Source organism: Apostichopus japonicus, chromosome 11 (assembly GCF_037975245.1).
Source record: "Apostichopus japonicus isolate 1M-3 chromosome 11, ASM3797524v1, whole genome shotgun sequence".
Taxonomy (NCBI): Eukaryota; Metazoa; Echinodermata; class Holothuroidea; order Aspidochirotida; family Stichopodidae; genus Apostichopus; species Apostichopus japonicus.
Window position 1 is genome coordinate 12,605,291 of NC_092571.1, and position 19,782 is coordinate 12,625,072.

Here is a 19,782-nt window from a genome sequence, read left to right on the forward strand (position 1 = left end):
ACGAACAACGGGCATGCATGTCCACTGTTTATGAGCTTTTAACTTCGTTAGCAGACGTGACCAGATTGGTATACAGCTCAATAAATCAGCAACAGATGTAAAAAAAAACAGACTGCATACATGTTGCAGCGACGATTCTCTTCGACAAAGTAATAAAAGATGTTTTATAACAATTTGTTTGTGTACGAAGGCACGTGAAACGCAGGCTTTATCCTCACGTTTTGTGTTGCATTTATATCTTGACGATTAGATGTTGACAACTTTGAGAAAAATCTAAGAAAAACTTTGAGGAAAAGTACATTTTTCAAATGAACAAAACATTTGAACTGTTCAATAACCTAGGTTCATTCAACTAAGTATGCCTATAAAGCTTCAACTGGTACAGTTTTTGCACATAAAATTTTGCCAACTTTTTTTTTTTATTCTTTTTTTTTTTTAAATTTATAGTTTTATTACGTTCATTTAGTCTAATTGTCAGTTGATTTTGACCTTTTGAGGAGAAGAGAAAAGAATTTTAAAAGAAATGATGTTTGTGGGATTAGGTCATGTGACTAGGCATGTAGTGTGAATTGATTTAAGGTGGTATGCCTTAAAAATAATAAAATGTGTGACTTTCTGCTTGAATGCTCAATTTAGGTGATAGCCAGAGTTTGAGACTTTCAAATATCACAACGTTTTTGAAAAGAAGCACAACCATGTGGCCCCACAACTTCTTTTTGTTCTGGCCATCGTTAAGATATAAAAGTTATTGCAATATATTTGATTTGCATATAACTTGACTGCATAATGTGAAATAATATGCGAGGTCATGCATACATGTATGGATAACACCAACAACTGCTTTTTTTTTCCAAGAATTATATCTTATATCCAAGAATTATATCAAGAATTATATCCGGTGCCTTTCAATCATAAGGTCGCCAATTCGAGTCACTCCAAGATTAATGTATGTCGTCCAGTTACAGAGTTGTTGACAATTCATAATCATGGCCGTTAAATATGAATCTAAGAGACTGACTTTGGTCAGCTTGCGGCTTTGATCAGCCAATGAGGCTTCTTCGTGAGTTCCTGCTTGCAGGAGGATCTAAAATACATACGACCCAATGATGTCATATTAGACTTGCTCAAGTCTTATGTGAGTGTGACGAAACTAGAGATGTAGTTACAGTGAGATCTCAGTTTCACAGAGTATTATTTATAAAGACAATTCAATGTCTTAATCCACGTTGGGGGATATAGTTCATCACAAAGTTAGCAAACAAACTCATCACGATTGTTACATTTTCTTCTTCTTCTACCGAGTGATGTGTCTGTATTAAATTTTATGACTCTTACAATTTAGTACCTGTCACGTATAAATGACTCTGTTGTTGCTGTGTTGTTGTTTTTTGGGCGTACGTGTTACGTCAACTCTCTTGCCCTGTAGCACAAAGTACTATCAAGAGCTGACTTGATTTCGAGCCCGACAACATGACAGTTGAATTAGCCAGCATCAATGTAACCAGCGGCAGCTGTTTGTGAATGTACGTACTAATTGAAAGTATTATTAAAAGGCTTAAAAGCTAATGATCAGCTTATTACTATTACAGTTCAAAGAGAGTGTATCGTAGTGTCTGTGCATCGAGACAAAATTAATTACTTGATTGCATCCGAGCTGTGGATGGGGCCGAGATTTGAGGATGGTGGTGGGGTGGGGTGGGAGTGGGGGTGTATGATGGAACCTAGGTAGTAATTTCATGATTTAAAATAATATATATTCAGAGCAGTGTTTTGAGTTGTATATATTTATTTAAAGATGATATTCCTAATTTCTGCCAATTTTGAGTCCATTGAAGTGACTTAATATTGACTAATACTTTAGTAATTAAATAATGGAGAAAAGGACAAAAGACCAATTTTTAAAGTTTTCCAAGTTGCTCTTCAAATTTAGGTTTTACAAATTGACTGATGCAAACTATAAGGTGTCTTTGTGACGAGAGGTCGAGAGGTCAAATGAAAATCCGCATGAAAATGACGCACGAGTCATTAAAGTGTTCCTTCAGTATGTAATGTAACAAATGTAGGAGAGCAGCTCTTTACTTTGTTAATATACTGAGCAAATCATACAATGTGCAACATAAATCATATAACGTACAACATACAAGGTACAACATACAAGGTACAACGTACAACCTACATTGATGTGTAGAAAAATTAAATATAGCTGAACGGACTCATTATATGCAAATTATATGAAACCTGCTTTCGAGACCACCAGTTGCTGATAATTAAGTCATGTTGCATATAAATTTCTCCTGTCATGCATCAACCACCACCATATACTCTCAACTAAAATATTGAAGAATAACATAATAACAATCAATACTATTATTTTATCTTTCCTAGTTATAGCTCTTTGGTAAATTGTGAAATCGGTGCAATGTGGTATATTTATGTATTTTTTTCCTTTCAGTTCTGTATATATATATATATATATATATATATATCTATATCTATATATATATATATATATATATATATATATATATATATATATATATATATATATATATATATATATATATATATATGTACTTTAACTAACAAGATGAAGAGCTGTACTTTAACTTTTATTTATTTCCACTGCACATGAACAACTGAGAAATACATATTTTAACTTAAGTACAACATAAATAATATGATCAGAAAAACATAAATAATTCATGAATGCAAGATGAATTGTCAAAACTGTATAAATGCAGTGGAGAAGACCTGACAGAAGCAAAAGCTTTTCGAGATCAGGCCACCTTGAAAAAAGCCTAAAAAGAAAAAGAAACTTGTAATTTCCCGCTGTGCTTCCCTTACCCCAATAGACTAACACAAACCCTGCATACCTTCTCTCCCACTCCTGTCGAACTCAATGCCTCACCCACACCCCAACCTCTAAAAACAATAGTGGTATGACAGTTAATAGGTGAAGTTAGGGTAAACAGATCCAGCTCTTACTCTCTAACCATCCCACCCCCCCACTTGAAATGCCAAGTTTGCTATGAAACTGGTCAGTTTTTGAATATTAATACTTCCATCCACTCAGAATTTTTTTGTCTTTTGGATAAACATACTATTTTTCTTTTAGTATTTCGATAAGCATTTATCATGCAACTTACATGTAACTGACTACCCCTTCCCCATAATTTCACTCTCCCCAAAGGCAACAATCCATAGATTAATTTCATCAGCAACTACTATGTATGATTTTAAAGACTCTGGAGTTTCCCTCCATTTCTCTCATCTTGTTTTTCATCCCCAAGGTTTTCAGGAAATAAATTTAAAAAAAAAAAGAAAAAAAAAGAGAGTAAAATAAAGACAATTCTGTATCGATAGAATTGATTGCTAGGTATTGTATAGAGAGCCAGTGGTAGACACAGCAGAATTCAGACGATGTACTCTCCCTTGACTTATTATTGAACAATAGGTGTTGTTACCGTGGTTACATTCGATCTGTATAATAAGGAGAATCAAAAGCTGGCTACAAGACATTGTGACGCTCCGTTACATTGTCTGAGATGAAAAAAGGTGTCTCCGAGTTAGAGAACAGTCTCTATGAAAAGATGAAAAAAAAATTTGAAGAAAAAAGGATGTTGCTTATGGATTATGAATTATGAAATTATGAAATTTATGGCCATGTTTGTCATGGGAATTGTTAATTCCTTAAGTGTCGTGGCCCAGGGATTATGGGCACAAAATGTCACTTTATGGCTCACAAAATTAATTTTGTGCCCATACCAGGCCTAGCTGCACTGGGAAAGATATGTTACATTTTTAATGTTTCCTTCGTCCAACCCAGATGCATTATGGGTATACTTAAATGTAGAGCTTGAAGCTATTCCATTCATAATGTCGCCAGTTTCTTTTAAATAGTAATTCAAGTTTGGCTAAAAGGTTGCCAGGTGCAAAAGTGAGACAAACGTCAACTTAATATCGCACTTCGTTTCTGAAATGACCAGCTACAGAAAAAGGCAATTCATTCTGTCAACGGAAAGATAAAAATCCGTTTAAATCTATAAAAACTATGAAGTCAGCTGATGCAGCCCTGGTGTTGTTCGTGTAGCTATAATGTAGCATTCATTTTAGTGATTGACACTCTGTTGTTTTAGACCAGTGAATGTTGAGTCAGACCTTCTTGGCCCCTGTTTCCTTAACTTGATACACAGGAGTCTCTCCAGAGAGCAACGGGCAATTCCTCTTCCTAATTGACTGGTTATATAGTAATGTATATATAGACTTTTGTTTCCACTTTGTGGCATCGATTTTTTGATGAAGAGTAGCTTTGCAATCGTTTTGGTCGCGTAAATTCAAATCTGTTATATTTGTCCTTCACATTTTTGATAAAACAAGAACCCTTTTTTTCGTGGTAAATTTAATCTGGATCCCTTTCCAACTGGATAGTCCATAATGAAGTTTCAAGGGTAGGCCTACTGTTACTTTCATTTCGTGATCGAGACACAATCTGTCTGGATAATTTATTCAGATGGGATTTTTCAAATAACAGTGTGGAAATATAGTCTATCCTGAATGTTGCATATGTATATGTATATATATATATATATGTATATATATATATATATATATATATATATATATAATTGTAATCGTAGTGAGTTGGAAAATCCAGAACAGTGACAAAACTTCCAGCCTCCACCGGGATTCGAACCCGGGCCTCCTGCTTTATATGCGGACACCCTAACCACTAGGCTATGGATGCTGATTGTAGGTCCAGAGGTTCGAAACCACTAAGGAAGGTCGTAATTCCACTATAGGCGTTTGTCACCTGTATCGAACAAAACTAGTTCTGTTTTTGGTGACATATTTGCCTTACTCTAGAGATCAAACATGATATAGGTGAAATTAGTTGTGAATACTGGAACACTAGTAGTGGTTACTTCAGAGTTTCAAACGTTTTGCGATCATCAGACCACTATCTCTCTCTCTCTATATATATCCCTTTTAATTTGAACACACATGCTCAATCATGATGTTGGGAGGGGGGGGGGGAACATCAGCGATGTCCTAGAGTTAACAAGACTAACAGTGGAGAAAACTCCCTCCCAGAATCCGATCACACCTGTGACAAAGAATAATGTAAAATCAGAAATATCATTTTCATATATATCCTTCACATTAGTGCAATCAGGTGTTATATACATATCATCATTTTTCATAACAGTTGTCATAATGTTTCGTGAATCTTTTGACTCACTGAACACCATGATGCCCTATTGTTTTTAAGTTTTGTAACTCGATGCAAATTTTAATAATAAACACCATGTGGTTACACTATAAAACATAACATATCAGCCTGGAACAATATATTAGCTTACATATTAACATATATATATAAGTGCTGTCGTCTAATTACCATAAAATTTGCATCAATGACGAATCCGAGTGCAAGGTGATACATTTTTAATAAGCTATAGATATGAGATGACATCTGCACATGAGTTGTTAAAATCCTATCTGTCATGACCTTTCTGTGACAAGGTCAATCGGTAGCCCAATTCAGTCGATCAGCTGAGTACAATGTTAAATTTAATATACACTACCGGGCACCAAAATTTCCAACGTCTTGTGTCAACGAGGGTTGATCTTAAAATTACCTAACTGTTTCTTATTTGGAAAGAAAGACATCTCCATATAGGTTTTTGGGATACAGAAAACTTGTTTTAATATGACCCGATTCTTCCCCAGGTTAATCTTGAATAGTACTAACATTAATGTCAATTTTGAATAAATTTATACTGTCGAAAAATAAATGGTCGCCATCTTTTCATCTCATTTTTAAGTGAGAGGGAAATAAATTTGGTTCATCTGATAATTTCTTGTTAATTTGTATAATTAAGTTAATATATCAGCTTAATTGATGCATCAAGGGAATACTTTCATACCTGCCCCCCAAAAACTGGGGAGGGGACCATTAGGGCATGATTCCTGGAAGATTTTCAGAGTGGTTTTTATGTTAGCAAGGTATATGCTACCATAGGCTGCACTTCCATACCACTTAAAATGGAATTGACTCTAATCGCCCCCGCACCCCACCTCCCCTTCCCAATTTCTTAAGCCTGTTTGTGAGTCCCTGATCTATTTGACGGATTAAAATGTTTGGACTAAACAAGCAAAAGATGGAGTTATTGTATTCTTTTGAAATAGTACACAATTAGAAATCACTTCCTCCACAGAACTGTACTGTGGCTTATTGAACCTAATATTATTACTTTCATTATTTGCCATACTTTCCAACAATTTTCTACACCGCTAAATAGGTCCTTTTGTCTTCATAATAATGGAAGCCATGCATCTCTTTTTTTCTTTTTAATCCAGTTCTAAGCCTGACTTTTCATTGCTTCAGCAATTAACAACCTGTTGAATGGATTGAAAATGAAAGTAGAAATATTCTCGCGAGAAAATTACTAATTTCATTGGCGACGGACCATTTCTAGTTAATTCAAACAAAATTTATAAGTCAATTCAATAAATTAACATAACATATAACATATAATATATAACATATAACATATAACATATAACATACAACATACAACATACAACTCAGATGCTCATTTTAAAGTCTGTCCAGTCTGTTCCAGACAGAATCATATTAGTTTGAAACATTCAAGGACATAGTATTATATCGCATGCACTGAGAATCTTGCATATTCTGTTGGATTAGGCCTCTAATAAAAAATGATGATGAAATATTAAATAGCAAAAAAAATAGAAAAAAAAGATTGACAGCAACACCTATCTCACATTTGAAGGATAAATCAACCAAAAGATTATAATAGGGAAAGTAAAGCATTATAAAGAAGAATGTGATCTGTCATGATGACATCACCAATCACCCCCCCCCCCCCCAATGACTCAATTCCAGGGGAAATGGAATCTGAGCTTCTAAGCCAGTCAAAACATGTTACATTAAATCAATCATACTGTACGGTAAGGGCAGGAAAGATATTTCAATGTGCCTTGCAATTAAAACAATGTGATTCATGAACACATATTGTCTGCCACCAGAAACCTTTAATAATATTGGCTGGAGTCTTAACCTAGGCCTAGCCTATTAGATTTAGGGAATTGGCTTCACAAAATTAATCCCCCCCCAAAAAAAAAATAATAAAAAACTATTATAATAATAGTAATATCAAAATCAATGGAAAAACAATCCCATGCAGAGTAATAATGTAATTGGACCCTTAAATATCTAGGATACAACTTGAGAGAGTCGTTGAAGTAATGAAACGATGAAACACCTGGTATTGAAACTCCCAGCCTATCAGGTTGGCCTACTTAAGTGTCCATTTTGTTTATACACAAGTTTATAATGGTCTAGGTAGGTCTAGGTAGCTTCACGACCATGCAACATATTACACAGCTGTTCGACTGAAAAGACTCTAAGAACAGCCGTGTGTTCACGTGTCAGGTCTTGGAGATAAGATTTCAAATTGTTTTGGTATGGAGGTTAACTTCTTGAAATGTTAACAGACTTTTGCTCCTTTAATATTTTATTTGAAAAAGAAAAGAAAAAGTGTTATTAAACATTTCTGAGTTTATTATATTTTAAGGTACCTGGGACTGCTAATCATAGCTATCTCAACTTCTCCTTTATGCAATTAACTAGTCATCATACATGCGATGCACAAACCCGGGAAGTGGTATAAGAGAGTGGGAGAGGTGGGAGGGGGGAGCAGGGGGCTCACCCTGTACTTTTGAATGAGGAATGAAAATTTTGAGACTCCCTACATGCAAAATGGTGGCATGCCGTGCATGTTATAAATTGCGGTTATAAGGTATAATTTTACAGTAACTTTGTCAAGTTTAACCATGTGTGTGTGTTGTGTGCACTGCATGTCAAAGTTGCCATTTTAAACTTTTTGAGTCAAATTTAGGCTACTCAGCCATATATGTGGGATTTTAACTAGTATGTGAGGGCAGTGGCGTAGCTAAGGGGAGTCAAGGGAGGGCATGCGCCGGGTTTAGGGGGGGCGATGAAATGGGAGAATGAGAGTAAAAAAAATAAGCACTTTTAGAAAAACATGACGAAATTGAGATATGTCGTCAGGCATGAATATTTTCCAGTTACTAATAAGAATCTGAACTGAATGTAGTTGTTTTTATTAGCAAATTTATAGATTGTGTCAGTCCATTTGGACCGTTTTCTCATTTTTTTTTATTCTGTTCTGTATTCTGTAATGACTACATGTCACAGAAATTTCGGGTATTGCAGTATGCAGTTCCAAGGCAGTAGATTTCGAAAGGTGGAAATATCACAGGCGTAGGAGCACAATTTGATTTAGGGGGGGGGGCTGTAACGACTTGCCCGAAAAATATAACCAAAATTTTTTGTGCGCGCAAATTATGTTTCTTTCAGTAGTGGGGAGGGGGGGTGCAATTTTCTACTCTTGCACCCGGGCGCCAAAACCTCTAGCTACGACACTGTGTGAGGGTCCAGGGGTTGCGACATCAAATGCGGGCGTTATAATCCTACAGTGTGGTTGCAGGTCACTTAAATTTGGAGCTCTGAACTTCTGAGATTAGCTAACCACAAGAATGCAAGCTAGTTGTCACAGTTCATTCACCATGAAGGAAACATTAAACAAGAGCTGTGTACTATTTTCTGTGGCTCAAAAAATTCTAAGGTTGCAATCATTTTCTAAATCGGTCATCAGAGTGGGCCAAACAGAGGTGAAACGTCAAATGATACGGTCTGATTCATGTTCAAACTTCCTCGAGCATATCGTTGCCGACGTAACCACATGGCCATATCTTGTCTAGATTTACACTCGCCAATCTTTGGTAATATCTTTTGGAGGGGGCAGACAACTAACATATCCGGCCTACCTCTAGGAATAATTAAAGTAAATCTTTGAAAAGTAGTAATTTCAATACTCAAATTTGTGGCAGATGGTGCTGCAATTGTGAGCAGTCTTAATTTACTTTTGGATCCATTTCAGCAAGTTTTATCATGGTGACAGTTTGGAGGCCAAAGGATATATCTGTAACAAAAACAAAACCTGTCACTTCCAGACTTATGTGCTTTGACTCTGTCCAGCTGTCCTACTTTACATTAAAGGGTGTGAAGACTCGCACAAAAAAGAAAGTCTTATGCCGGTAATTTGACCTAGTTTCGAATGAGGTGTAACAGAAGTGTTAAACACCACCATCGATCCCAGAAAATACACACACAGCTTGCTACCGTCGGTAATTTGACACTAGCGTACAGTCAATACATACAGCTGCGGTCAATACCCACAGCACAGTGTACGAACAATACAGCGATGGACATCTCAGGTCCAGCTAAAGATAACAATGTATTACTGTCTGCATTTTGTAGCGACAAGAACAAAACGTCACTTGCAAGCAACAGAAAGTTAACTTTTTCAGATGGCAACACAGGGTTTGGGTTGAGTCTTCAATGCCTCTAAATGAAAAAGAGGGGGCCCGTGTTTGTCAATACTTCTACCGCAGCCTGTACAAATCAGGGACCACATTCCATTGAAAGCAGTGCTTCAATGAACAGCTTTGTTGTTTGCAATGAATGAAAAGTTTGGCCAGAATTTGTTTTTTTATTCTTTTTACTGTGACACCTCTCTGAGGGACTTTTCTTCCATGCCCTATAAGTTCAGAACAATACACACCAATCCCAGAGCCTTTCCTCGGATTTCAACTCCGCCAAGCCTTTTCTGCTGTCACAATTTTGTTTTTCTTCAGGTGGATATATGTATAAAGTTCTTTGGGGAGTTTTTTTAGTGTATAGCATTGTTTATTCAGAAAACACACATGGAGTGTTATATAGCCTAGTGTCACTGTGTGCACACTAAAATCCAGGGCACTAATATATATAGGCATATAGTTTTCTTTACTGATCCTACAGTGATAGAATAACAATTTGGCCTGTTGCAGCTAGTTTTTCTTATTTATTGGATAGTGAGCAAAGGTTCTGTATGTGTATCATATATACCTCAGTATGTCAGTGGATCGGATATATGTTGTTACAAAGCACTGTAGACTTTTCTGTGGAAATTCATTGTGATTTGTGAATATATATATAGGCCTATATATATACCTGTCTGTACTGTTTGGATATATGACCTGGTCTATGGATGTTGACAATATGACATATTAACTGCAGACCGAGTATTTTATTTGTATTTCAATCGTTAGGATATATACATTGTAAAACTTTCTCGGTGCATTATTTTAAGATTCTGTAAAAAGGATATTACTTGTGTGGAGTGTGCACGATATTCTTGGGGAACTAATAGTAAGTATTTTTGTTTTGATATTAATAATGATAAATTGTATATACAGCTGCATGCATGGAAGCTAGGCCCATTTTTTTTTTTCATTTTGTTGGACCGAGCAGCAAAGTCGCAATCGGTCTCAGATCTTCAGATAAATGAATATTCTGTAGTTCAGGTTTCCTCCTTCCACAATTCATGTTACCTTTGTAGCAGGTGTTGGATTATGGTGGTATAACAGATACAGCTAACCGGTGCAGGAGTAACACACAACGGCTGTGCGGGCAACAATTCATGCAGAGACCTTTTTTACCCAGTGTATCTGTTCATTCTGAAACTTTTATGCAACATAGGCTTTATAGGTTTTACAGGGAAGATTGTAAAGGGGGGGGGGGGATGGGAGAGATGGACTGCACCCCCACATCCCTGGATCTGAGCCTTGTATTTGTGTATACCAAGTATTATTTCCTCAACCCTAGAGTGCAGTTAATCAAACTCAGTGACACCTAATCCTACGACCAGAGAAGGATAAATTTGGCGAGTAATTAGTAATTAATAGGTTTGATTCAATTCCCAACTTTGAATTGGGTGGATGGACTTTTCAATAAGTAGTATAAATTTATCACTCATCATTTTATGTATAGCACTCTGGAAATTATTTTTGACTTTGACCCGCAAATTATTTGAAATTGGGGAAATTTTTATAGTTTGTTGGGACCAATTGCAACTATCTGGGGAGGGTTGGGGTGAGGGTGGGGAGGGCTGAGGGCTGAGGGGGAAGGGATACAGAATTTGTGAGGATTTATATCTGTTTAAATATTGAATTGCACATAATTGTTAATTTGGATGGCAAACTGGGGATCATGGAAAGAGGGATTAATTTTCCATGTGGCTAACAAACTTTGAGGGGACTCCTGTTGATCCCTTTATTAATTTCCATACAATGAGTACATCTTGCTTTAATTGTCTCGTTCTTGCTCCTTGTTGAAAGTTCAATCTTTTGTATATATACAGTAAATCATTAAATTATTATGATTAAATTTTGTTTAAACATAGAGATTACAAGTTGCTGTATATTTGGGAAAATGCAGAGATATTTTATAGGTTGGGAATTACCTTCTTCAGGAATGTAAACCAATTGTAAAATTCTTCTCTTTGGGGTCACTCGAGAGATAAACCTGAGACATGTTCTCAGCTCAGGTTAATGCTGTAATCTGTCTTCAAGGAGATATGTACATTCCATTACAACTAGAGTGTATTGAGTAATGTTTTGGACCTTTGGTTGGCAATGAGGTGTCACTCAGAGATGGAGGGCACCTGGGGGGGGGGGGTGCCTCCCAACTATGTTTGGTACTCCCCTAGTGCTCCCAAATGGAATTCTACATGTCAAAAAAAAAAAAACCTTCTTAAGCCAGGAAGATACACAACACAGTTTGACTACTACTGACTATTTGATTTACTTACATAGATACCTCTAGTAAAATTCTGCTGATTGAAAGATGATCAATATAACGTCTGGACATGATGTCAAACCGCAATGCCAATAGGGGACCTCCACCAGGGGCCCTATGGCAGACGCCCCTGGACCCCTATTTTGCACTCATTTCATGGTACCCATGCCCCACCTTCAAATGTCTGGTGATGCCACTGCTGGAAATTATTCCAACTACTGCTAAGAATAGTATCCCTAACACCCTAGCTCCACCCCCCCCCCCCCCAAAAAAAAGATGGCAAAACTGGTCAAACCACTAAAGATATGTTAACTTCCTAAATATAATCATCAAATGAAATACTACTTAGCCTGTGAGCAAGTAATAAATTCCATTTGGCTCTCAACATTTCCTTCATTTCAATTAAATTATTTAAGATTCAATCATTTCACCTGGAACGTATCTGATATACATAACTGTGATAATTAGCTAAAACGTTGTTATGTAATATTATGTAATATTTACACTGGAAAAAATTGTACCGAAATCAAATTCAGTCAGAGTAATATAATATTTATGGCCGTTGGTCACATGGTGACCAAATTTGCACACTGACGGTCATTATCTACATACTTACTGTATGTGGTTATTTGATGTAGCACTGGGAAGGAGTCACCATTAGTATCCAAATAGCAGCTCAGACCCCTGGATGAAGCTAATACTAGCCCAGGGTACTGTATACATTTTACTTCTTTCAGTTTTGCTTTTTGCTTTGTAACTCAGGATATATAATTACCTGTAGTAATCTCATACATGTATTTGCAAGCACAGAATGGTGATCCCTGATGCAACCATACAGCTTTGCCTATGACAGAAATATATTGCCATTAAAGGGATGCTGGACTTTAACTTTTGTTCTGTATCAAAGCACAGTAGCATAAGGGAGTTTTTACAGGCATAGGCATAGGCATAGGAGGCTGGGGGGGGGGGGGGGCTGCAGCCCCCCAACCAAAAGTTTTTGTGAAAATTTGGGCAATATGCCGAGAATTTTTCGGGCACCTACTGAAAGAAAAATAATTTGCAATGTGTTTTTCAATGGTTAAACTTATATTTTTCTTATCATTTTTGTAACGACTTTCCCAATAATTATAACCAATATGGAATGGTTATAACACGAAAAATTTTGGTTATATTTTTCGGGCAAGTCGTTTCAGCCCCCCCAAATCAAATTGGGCTTCCTACGCCTATGGTTACAGGGGAGTTGTTGCACCATAACAACTCCTTGGTAGCATCTTTGACATAAATTGTGGGTTGACTGTCCAGAGGTAATTTAAATATAGTTTGGAAAGAATGAATGGGGTGGGGGAGGGAAGTAGGGGAAGGGTGAGATCGATTGCTAATTTTATCTCAGTGGAGATAATTGTTGTGAACCTGCAAATTATAACAATCAAGAAATGTTTGACAAAATTTTTCAATTTTTTTATACACAAGGCCCTAAAATGGTAAAAAATGCAAATACCTTCATGGTATAAATGAATTGACAAAAAACATTAACCAAGGCATTTCCCAAAAATGATCATTCTGTGAATCTGCTTGATTCTGAGTTAAACTTTGAACCAGCCCTAAAGATCTTTTGCACTTAATTTGTACCCCCATACCTTTACCCTCTGTCACATTCTTAACGATAGGTTTAATGTTTCCCAGTTCTTCCAAAAACATTTCCCAATTCCTTTTTCACCCTATTTAAGTTGTCCCTGGATGTGTTTGTACTTCCCTTTGCCCCTCATATAAAACCCTGTGTGATAACAATAATATTGCTCTGTGATTTTTCATTTTGAGGACTCTGTGTGCAAATCATCTCTGCCATAGCGTCCCAACAATACAGTACCTACTTATTATTCCCTTCGAGCTTAGCTTAACTTGTTTGCTGTAATATATATGGCAGAGCTATAATTCTAGCAAAATTTTTTCACTTTTTGGTTCCAGTTTTCTGCATTTTTCACCAAACCTTGACTGGATATTAGTTATTACATGCTCCAAGTTAGATTGCATTTGAACAAAAAGTGCTATATTTTGCCACCAAAATGAGTATTTATTAATTTTCAAATTATGAATCCCAATTTGGACCTCAGTGTAGGTGAACACCTTTTTTTTGTCACAAATTCACAAGCAAATTATTTGACCGCTTGTTGGACATTTTGAAGGTTTCTCCTTTACTCACAGATTTTTCACGAGGAAACTTGAAACGTCATTCTAGCTATGGTGGGACAACATTGTTATTGACATATGGTATCAAATTTTATTTTCAAAATGAACTGTAACAGACTTGCGTTGATTAGTTCCTGGTCACTTAGACTTAAAGCATTCTCTTGCTTCATGGCTGTATTAGTAAATTTATCAGCTAGAACCCAGTGGTATAAGATCGTATATATGTAAGTGTTGTGTAAGTAAATTTCTTTTTCGAGGGGGGGGGGGGAGAGGAGGGGAGACAGGGTGCAAAACTGGGACATGGGTAATTATCAACTTTGGGATGGGTTCTTGTAATTTGTGCTTCTAATTTAATTGACTACTGTCTATGGTCTTCCTTCTGTTTTTTTTTTTTTCAAGGAGTTAAAGACCAACTATGGAGACTTTTCGATGAACATAAAATCCCACCATTTTGCATGTATGTAATCCTTAACTCACTCCAATTACATTGCTGTAATTAACTTTACCAATTTCGGACGTTAAATACGTGAAAAATGGGAAGAAAAGTCAGCTTTTTATGAAACCTGTTTCAGACATTCCTGAAACATTCCGAAGACATCAGGTGACCATGTGACGTCACTGTTTGTATACCTCACTCACAACAATACTTTTAGTGTGTAAAGTTGTATACTTGAGCTGCCAAAAACATCAACGATATTACTCCTTTTCCCCCGAAATGCCACAATTCTGTGTTGTTGGAGGTTGCAGTTATACCTCATCCAACAAAAGCATCAGCTTTTTTAGATTTCCGAGTAAAAGAACCGACGTAAAACGCCGCAGACTTTGGATCAATTTTTGAGATCCACGCGGAAAGATTTTTCAGCACCCGGAGTATCTCATGCCCATGAGTCCACATGCATGACCTTGCCTCTGTGTAAGCTGCAAATGTCTCATTCTGCGAAAGTTATATTCTGTCGATAGCTGTGTCAGACCATGGCCGGACATAGCTAATGTGAAATTGACCGTAAACAAGCTCTGGACGTCCTTACATGTAACATTATATCACGCAATTGACAGTATAATATTTACTGTAAGAGATGACCGTGTATATACCGTGCCTATAGGGTAGCATTGTTAGTACATGCAAGGAGCTATAGCTCCATGGTACATGTATGGCTCACAGCATGTGTAAATAGTCATGCTATAGGATTTCATCGCATTTATCTATTTCCTTTGTTGTATTCCAGTATCGTGAGTTCGTGATACATTGTGTTATATTGTCCGTTATGTTTATTCCGGCATCTGCATGGTCCAAGGAGTTGAACAAAAACGGTTCTATGTAGCGATCGGACGTTTTATTTCGTTAGTGACTGTCTTGTGATTGTGGGATGTAACTGGTCAAGGCCTGTTTCAACTAGACCTAACTCTATGGAATTACACAGAGTCACGGTAGTATTTCGCCCAGGATTGAACGAGAAACGTGGATTTTGGTATTCACTGCTAAATTTTGTTTATTGAAAGGATACTTTTTCTGTGTTTGTACTTTTGGATATTAAAACGAGTAAGTACTATGTTCAGCTGAAGCTTAGTCATGTATATGCTACCCTGGTCGATTCGGGTCAGCGTCTTCTCGTAGTTGTTCGATTATGTTTAGTGTCTTTTTGGTAATTCGTTGACAGTAACGTAAGCCATTTTCCCGTCACATATCACGCATGAGGCATCTTTTAGGTCAATTCTTCTGTTCAGTTTATGGTATCTTGCGATCAAATTGTATTACGGAATCGCCAAGCTGCTTGCATGTTCTACAGTATATTGTACCGTACGGACCTATTGACGCTCCGCTATGTAAAAGATGCTTCCATTTGAGTGGAAATTTTGCTAATGAAATAACCAATTTAACTAAAATTTCTGCTTATAATTGTCTTAAAACTAGTTGTTAACCTTCATGTGTTCTTGTTTTAAGCTAACAGCTTTTCAAACGCTCGAAATTGGAAGTCAAAAACAGTACAATTGATTGCTATCTGTGTACAAACAGTGCCTATATCAGCGTTTGATTTTCGCGGTATACAAACAATGACGTCACACGGTGACCAGAGGCTCCTTTGGGTCAATCTCTGTTTTCAGACATTCCAGAGGTTCATGTCACGTGACTACCCAAAATGTCCATTTTCGTGGTCGTTTTTTGATGGGTTATACTTAGGTTTTCGAAGATTATTTTTTACACATGTTGATAATGGGTATGTAAACTCCTAAATTAATGGAAAATCCCCCCCAAAAAATTTGCCTCCATAGTTGGTCTTTAAGCTCTGGACAAGCCCTCCAGAGTATTTTTTGTTTGTTTTAGTTTAAAAATTTCCTTCACACCATATTTGAATATTCATTTTATATTTTAGACTCTGTATAATATAAATGGTGTGGAAAACAAATAAACAAAATGAAGATATGATCATCTCTCCTTTGGACTCAGATTGGCAAATTAAAACAGGAATTAGCGAGCTTTAAGATGCAACTTGACAAATTTTGCTTCTAAGATTTTTGTCTGTATTTTCCATCCATCCATGCATGCATCCATGTATTTGGCTCAGAAAATAGAACGACACAGTGTATAAGTTAAGATCTGAAGTTTGTGACTTTCAAGAGAGAGAGAGAGAGAGAGTTTATCCTTGCCGCTTCAGGAGAAAACAAAAACCTGATGTGTGCTTTGCTAATTTGTTGTGATGTCCCGAAGGGGAAAACTATGGAGTCACTCTGTATTAATACCAAACTTGCAAAATTTTGAGGGGGACCGCTGATTGCAAAGTCTAATAGGCTAGCTCTTCTCAAGTTATGAGTACGTGCTTCTATCTAAACTTGCAGTCGAAAAATGATGACAATTTGACATTTGCACAACTGTTGAAATTACTAAGGCACTGTGTTACTATGAACTTAGCTGCAGTAGCTGCAAACTCCGGGCCTGCAGCAAAGCTGAATCAAACAATAGAGTGTACTTTGGCAGACCAGATGTACCTATTTGTGTGAGGCATGTATAGTGCCTATTGTGTGAAACAACAGATCAGCACAATGATTGCACAGCCTGACATTGCAGGATGCTGCAGCCCCTGCAGCTTTATAATTTTGACACATTGACTTAATCAGGTACAGTACCTAATTGTATGTAGGTTTGTAGAAAGTATCGGCTGTATATGGACGAGTCTAAAACCATGCATTTCTTCTTTCAAATGATTACATACTACACAACCTGGCATTGCAGGATGCTGCAGCACCTGCAGCTTTCTAATTTTGACACATTGACTTAATCAGGTACAGTACCTAATGTATTATGTAGGTTTGTAGAAAGTTTCGGCTGTATATGGACGAGTCTAAAACCATGCATTTCTTCTTTCAAATGATTACATACTACACAACCTGGCATTGCAGGATGCTGCAGCCCCTGCAGCTTTCTAATTTGGACACAGTGACTTAATGAGGTACAGCACCTGAAGACATACTTCACCATCTACAATTCAAGTAAACCCCTCACCTTCCTGATGTACTTCGTCATCACATGAATGTTTGCAGAAAGTATCGGCTGTATCTGGACGAGTCTAAAACCATGCGTTTGTTCATTCAAATGATTACATACTACACAACCTGGCACTGCCTGATGCTGCAGCTTTCTAACTTTGACACAGTGACTGAATGAGGTACAGTACCTGAAGATATACTTGACAAAGTAAAATAGTAAACCTCACCTTCCTAATGTACTATGTCCGTTTGCAGAAAGTATCGGCTGTATATGGACCAGTCTAAAACCATGCGTTTGTTCTTTCAAATGATTACATGCTACACAACCTGGCACTGCCTGATGCTGCAGCCCCTGCAGCTTTCTAATTTTTACACAGTGACTGAATGAGGTACAGTACCTGAAGACATACTTGACAAAGTAAAATAGTAAACCTCACCTTCCTAATGTACTATGTCCGTTTGCAGAAAGTATCAGCTGTATATGGACCAGTCTAAAACCATGTGCGTATTCTTTCATTGAATGAAGGGAAAAAGAAAGAAAGTTGTTTGTCTTTAATCCCCTTTGAGGAGTATATAATCATATTGATCCCCATATGTAAAACGACGGTCTTCTTAGCACGCTTCTCTTTATATTCTTCTCCTGAAATAATTGATCGACAATGTCTCTTCGTCAGGAACAATTTTTAATCAACATGATATAGGTTTCGAGGTTACATTAAAAGTGAATGATTATCTGAACAGAAATACGGTTGAAAATAACCCCAAAAAAGCAACAAGCTGCAACTAAATATCATGTTTCTGCGGGAGATAATAAAAAAATAAAAAAATTCATATTTTGTAGGGAATCGGGGTATAATATACTTTAACACGAGATATAAGCAGATAAAATTATAATCTCATAAATGTTAAAATATATCGAGAATTAACATTAATTCATAAAACTATATGATTTATGGTCGGGGTCCGTGATTACTTGTTTAAAAAAAAAGATACATGCGTGTGAACTTACCATTAACAAAGATGATGTTTCTTCTAATTGTGAATTTACAAATTTGTCTTGTCAATTGTGAACTTACAGTGATATATATGTTCGAGGGAACGATATTACCATGCTTTAATCCACGATAATATTTTCTTGTCAATAGCAGAAATTTTTGTTGGATCAATGCCCAATTTTGATATATATATATGTGTTTATAAGTCAACATTAGTATGTTCATTATTGACATATATGACAATAAAAAATTTTTTCTTTCTTTCTTAACGATCGTTCGATGCTAATAATTTTGAAGCGCATCTTCGAGGTAACGTTATACGTTTCAATATAATGATTGGTTGTCTAGCTGTCTTGCGAACGATGAAGGATGATAAACTGGCAACAGTGATAATACCACGCCACGCGTCTACGGCAATAAAATACGAAAGTCAAACAAAGTATTCAACTTTGTCTCTGTGTGCGCATGCAATGCAAGTTTTCATTTTGAAAGAGGAAAATATTGTTTGATATCGTTTCTGCTAAATATTTTCTTCAGAGCTGCCCTGGGGATTACGCGTGGATCGAAAGATTTTAACGACTCTGTATAGCTTGAACTTGCCCTTCACATGCTGTTTGTTCCGTGATCAGATAGTGACATCAAATAAATAACAAATAGAACCCGTTCTCCGAAGTTTTGTTTAAATCAGCTGGATGTCAGTTCACCACTAGTATGGTTTCCGGTAGATAGACGACATATGATTTAAAAAAGTCAGTTAAACTTGCGTTTTTTTGTTTCGTTTCTGATTAGCGATTGCGAACATTGGCTGCGAATTCATATCTTCTTGTAGGATCATCGACAGAAGTGCAATAAAAACCTGCTTTCATATATTATTTTTCTTCCAGATGCATATCGCGCCATATTAGTTACTGAATTTTGAATATTCGGTATATTGATAGTGTCTGGTGGGGTGATGTTGTCTAACTGTATGTATAAATATAGCATTCAACCTAGCATGCGTGAGTACAGACGCAGCAGTCACCAATTACAACGACAACGTAGGGAATCTGATTCATAAACTGGGATTGACTGATGAAATTATATCATATTTATATCCAATAATAACATCAGATTGAGCTAGATATAGATTTATATATTTTATTTCTCAAAGAAAAGAAAAGAAAAGAAAGGGGTAAAGAAAACCCTCAAGGTGTTTCAGCTATAACCATCCACTATAGGGACTGTTTATCTACTTCACTATCCTTGAATTATTCTGATGAGGTGTCACTCTACCTCTATATTCTCATTGTTCTGATGAGTTGTCACTCTGCCTCTCTAATTTTCATTGTTCTAATGAGGTGTTACTATACCTCTCTATTCTCATTGTTCTAATGAGGTGTTACTCTACTT

General features: G+C 36.5%; 1 protein-coding gene across 2 annotated transcripts in view; it reads left to right on the forward strand.

Moving 5' to 3' along the window:
* Window positions 1–19,782, forward strand: part of LOC139976256 (uncharacterized) — a 112,146-nt gene that overhangs the window by 32,001 nt on the left and 60,363 nt on the right. Inside the window, exon 1 of one of the 2 annotated variants that reach the window (XM_071984893.1) lies at window positions 9,831–10,300. The exons of the other annotated variant lie outside the window; for it this stretch is intronic. The gene's annotated coding sequence lies outside the window, so the exon portion shown is untranslated. Of the gene's footprint in view, window positions 1–9,830; window positions 10,301–19,782 lie in introns of those variants that run through there. 2 annotated transcript variants of the gene reach the window in all.